This window comes from Podarcis bocagei, assembly GCF_964188305.1.
Source record: "Podarcis bocagei genome assembly, chromosome: 3".
Taxonomy (NCBI): Eukaryota; Metazoa; Chordata; class Lepidosauria; order Squamata; family Lacertidae; genus Podarcis; species Podarcis bocagei.
Genome location: NC_138127.1, coordinates 109,098,387 through 109,103,115, shown reverse-complemented (window position 1 = coordinate 109,103,115; position 4,729 = coordinate 109,098,387). Strand labels below are relative to the sequence as shown.

Below are 4,729 nucleotides of genomic sequence, written 5' to 3'. Positions count from 1 at the left end.
GGCAGCCTATCAGAAGCCGCCGTCCCGCTCTGGCGTTCACCTTCTACCTAGCAACCGGGCGGGGGTGGTGTCGGAGGCTGGGGCGCGATTGGCTGGCTTTTTTTCTCGGCGCCCCGCCCTCCCCGCGAGGGGGCGGGGCGGAAGGCGGCGGCGGCCTCGGAGGCGGAGGCTCCTTCATTCGGGCCCCTTCAGCCGCCGCGCCGAGGAAGGGCCGGCCAGCGCCGCCTGAGGGACGCGCTCAGGTAACGGGGGGGGGGGGGGCAAAAAAAAGGGCCGGGGTTACAGCTAACAACCCCCCCCGCTCAAATCTCAAATTCCCCCCCCCGCTCAAATCACCTCAGTGTAGGGGGGGAGGGGCGCGCCTCACACTTCTTTTCTTGGGGGGGGGGTTAAATTCCTGTCAGGGACCGACTTCCCCCTCCCCTCAGAGGACTGGCTTCCTCACACCTGCGCGCGCACGCGCGACCCCTTCACCTCCCACCCGCATTAAAAGACAATGAAAGGGGGGGGGTGCTTCATGGCAGGATTTCCTCATAGGAGCGCCCCCCTCCCCCCTCCCCCGTTCCTCCTTTTTTCTTATTTTTTCTCAAACGCACCCGCGCGTGGGGGCGATGAGGTTTGCTTTTTTGGATGTGGGTGGGTGGGATTCGCATCCCCACCACCATAGGAACCGACTTCCAAGGGCCAATGCCCCTTTGGCCTCCTCCCCCCCCCATAAAATATTTGAGGGGTCTGCCCCCTCCCCCTCCAAAGTTGAGGGGCAGTGCCATTCAAATTGTGTGTGTGTGTGTGTCATGTCGTGTGATCCATTATATTTTACTGTTTTTATTGGAAATGTTATTTACAACATATGTGATCAGTTATGTGGGGCTGTGCTTACCTGCTCTCCCACCAACCCCATATTTTATTCAAATATGCCTCCCTCCTGGTATTGTGTCCAGGTCAAAGGGGGGGGGGCTTTGAGGGCTGAAAAGGGTTAAAACAGAGGAACTGGGTGGGTGTTTTTCAGCCCATGTCTTTTTTAGGAGGGGGAAGGGGGTTGGTGTGTAGGAGGGAGACCCCCCCTCCTCACCCAAAGAAGGATAAGGGGGGGAGTGTCTCCTCCTCCTCCTCTTTTGCATTGTGCCCTCTTCTCCCCCCCCCCCCCGCATTGCATAGGTTGGGGCCGGGTAGGTGGCCTGCTGAAACTGCAGCTGATAATTATGTTATAATTAAACATTATTTATATCCTGCTTCTCTCCCCCCCCCCCCTTTTCTTCTTCTGTCTGATCGAGGGCCTGCGAGGCAGCTTTGCCGTAAGTTAATATAGACTAATGAGCATAATAAGGTTGAAACCAAACAAAAAGGTTGTGATGACTGATGAAGACTCAGGCCCTCGTTATTAGCAATTAATGCGCTTTAGCTTGCCCTGCTGCTTCCTCATCAGCCAGAGAGAGAAAGAGAAGAGAGGTGTTTTGATAATTTCCTCCTTTTTTTCTGACCAACCCCCCCCCCCCAAAAAAAACACATGTACAGGCACTGAAACACTAGTTATGCAGAGCTCGCTTTCATAGCCATGGCGTTGTGTTTTGTGGGGTAAGCCAGGGAGGTTCCCAGGCTTCAAGGGAGGTGTTACTTTGGAGAAAGTGTTGGCAATTAAAGGACCCTGTTGAGAAGTAGGGGTTTTAAACCACCTTCATGTATGAGGGGGGAAACAAGAATGAATGAATGAATGAATGCTAAGGGGACGCTGTTTTCTACCTTCTTCCCCCAAAAGAAAGGAGATGGGTGGTGGTAGTGGACGAGAGCCTCTACTGCCTTCATTGCATCCTGGGCTTCTCTTTGAGCTGATTACTGCTGCAAACTGAATGCTGGTCTAGGCAGAAACCTAGCCTTTCCGCCAACCATGCACCCTCCAGATATGTTGGATTGCAACACCTATTATGTCTGAGGCTGGCGGAAGTTATAGTCTTTAAAACATTCATTAGTATATTGAGAAAGATGCATAAAGTTGCTTAATCAAAGAGCTGTGTACATAATAACATTGTAATAAAGCACAGCTAAAATCTGCAATACTATTGAACAGATATTCGTAAAATAGTTATCATTAAGGCACAGAAAATGTCAGCCAAAAATGTAAAACGTATATAGGTAACTAAAGGATATTTACTTGCTGAGGTAAGTGTTCAGATAGTGTCTAAAACAATAGTTAGGGTGGCTGTCAAGTGTTAATAGGCAGGGAGTTCCAAAGGTACTTCCATACTAGAAGTTGAGCTCACAAATGCAGAACCGACATTACGTAGCATTTGTGAAAGTTCCAAGGAGTAAAGTGGTCAGATGGGCACCAATGGGGCAATGCTATCCTGTAAGTAAAGGAGGGCACTGAGTTGAGAAAGGCTAGGATAGTCTGATCCAACAGGGCAGTTTTTATATTTTTAAGACTCCTTAAAAGGTGTCCCAATTTTGCTGATAGCAGCTCGGTCTCCCCTGCATCCTCACTGCTCCCTAGGAAGGTCCCAGAAGCAAAGGAGTTTTGTTAATGTGTTCTCTCCTGCTTCACCACCTCCCCTGCAACAATGGAGGCAAAATGTTTCTCTCTGAGTAAACTGAAGTACTAAATATCCAGAGCTGAGTAAAGTGACTGGAGCTCTCCTTGCAGGAATGGGGGCTGAATGCAGTGTGGTCAAACCTTTTGTGTTTCTTATAATTTGTAGGAGTGTTGTGTTGATGGGGGAGGGGTGATGGAGAACCTCTCCACTTCAATACATGGCAGTATAGAGAGTGAATCTCCTCCCAGTATACGGGACACATACATATTTCCCTGGAGAGGTAAGAGAAGCCTACTCCCTTGCAGCAATGACAGTTTAGTGTGGATTGCTTTTTCCCTTGTTGGTGCAGTTGGGGTGAAAAAATGCCTACCATCTGCATTCCTTGCAAAAGATTATCCTCTCCTTGCTTCCATGTGCCATGCTTTTCTTTCCTCTTTAGAATTAAGACAAGGGCCCAAAGGATAGATTAAAGTCTGCAGTTGTTGTGTTACCCCTTCCTGGACATAGTGGGGATCAGAAGGATGGGGGTGGGGACAGTATGAATCTTCAGGGTAGGATGGTTTAAAAATTAGAAATCTGACTATAATCATTGGAATAGATTCAGAGGGATTGTTTTCTTTTGTACTGAAACAGCCGTTGGAATAATTACTGCAGAGAGCACTTTGCCATTGAGCTGCTAAAATCTTGCAGCAGTTAAGGATTGTGTTGAGTGAGCAGATCTTTCTGGGCGGTAAATAAATTCTCTTCAAAAATTCTAGAAATTTATCATGATTGTTATTTATTCATTTTTGTTAGTCACCTCTGATTACACTTGCAATAATTCTTTTTGTAAGTTTAGGAAAGTGGCAGGCTTGCATTCAATTGGTTGAAAATTCAAGTGTATAGTAACTAGTTAGCTTTTTCTCTTGTTATGATTTAAGTACCATAAATGATCTAGGTTAGTATATAGAGAATGATTCAGATTTTGGTATGTGTCAGGGGTTTAGGTGCAGAGGCACGGGCAAGGGAGGAAACAGAGAGCGAAGGGGAGGAGACAGAGGAAAGGATGAGTGATGACGACGACCCGAGATCTCCCAGTCTTTCCAGTGAATCAGAGGATTCACAGAAAGGAGCACCAGTGGCCAGGGCAAGGGGGGAGTCTAGGGAGGCACCCCAGGAAGATAGAGCCAGAGGAGACTCAGGGGGGAGCAGCTGGAAATCGGGACCAGCGTCACCGCCAGGAAGCAGGGAAGAGGAAAGGAGCCAGGGGGGAAGCGCTGGCAGCTCACCACAGGAGGGAGGGCAGGAGTCAGGAGTGGCCACACCTCCATCAGGGAGCGAAGAAACGGTTAAGAGGAAAGTGGAAGGTTGGGCGCGCGCGCCAAGTTCAAATGCAGAGGAAGGCGGCGCAGTGAGCAGCCCCGAAAGGGAACCAGGTCCTAAAGCCCGGCGCAAGGAGGCAGAAGGGTCCGGGTCAGCGTCAGAAGAATCCCGGAAGGAAGAAGCCCCGGGGGGTAGAGGGACCCAGAGGAGGACAGTCAGGAGGAAAAGGTGGAGCAAGGCTAGGATATTAAGTTGGTGCGCACGGGGCGGAGACTCAGACGGAGCCTCGCCGATCTAGCTAGTAGACGTAGAGTTGCAGACAGCAGCGTGAGAATGGAAACTGTAATTCAATAAAGACTTTTACTTAATGACCGCTGGCTAGCGTGATCCTCTGTGAGCTAGGATCTGGAAGCAGCTTTGACAGTAGGCTCCGTCACTACATTGTGGGCATCTGCAGCCTCGAGGAGGGGAGAGAAACAGGCGCCCACTAGCGAGCTCACGAACGGCAGGAGACATGACGGCTGAGCAGCAGATAGAGGACCTCAGAAAAGCAGTGGCACAACTGAACGCCGAGGTTCTTGCATCCAGGAAGAGAGAGGACGAGGCAGCTGCCGCCTGCAGGGATCTCCAGGTCAGGTTAGACGTACTGGCAAAGCAAACACCCCGGCAGGAGGGAATTGGGTTGGCGAGACGGACAGGCGGGCTGCTCTCTCACTTCGATGGGAACCTGCAACAGTATCCCAACTTTAGAGCCGACGTACTGTGCGCACTGCAACTGTTACATAAAGACTTTAGAGATGAACAGGAGAGAGTGGGGTTCATCATGTCCCATCTGCATGGGGAGGCGAAAGCATGGTTGCGCAATTTATGGAGAGATAACGATCCGGCGCTCCAGAATG

At 50.2% G+C, this 4,729-nt stretch overlaps 1 protein-coding gene across 4 annotated transcripts in view; it reads left to right on the top strand.

The window, feature by feature from the left end:
* The first annotated feature begins 88 nt into the window (after positions 1-88).
* FZD3 (frizzled class receptor 3) overlaps positions 89-4,729 on the top strand; it is a 37,244-nt gene continuing 32,603 nt past the window's right edge. For 2 of the 4 annotated variants that reach the window (XM_081188594.1, XM_081188591.1), the window contains exon 1: positions 89-242. The gene's annotated coding sequence lies outside the window, so the exon portion shown is untranslated. Of the gene's footprint in view, positions 243-2,693; positions 2,809-3,161; positions 3,259-4,729 lie in introns of all 4 variants that reach the window. The other 2 variants (XM_081188592.1, XM_081188593.1) reach the window with 2 other exon arrangements.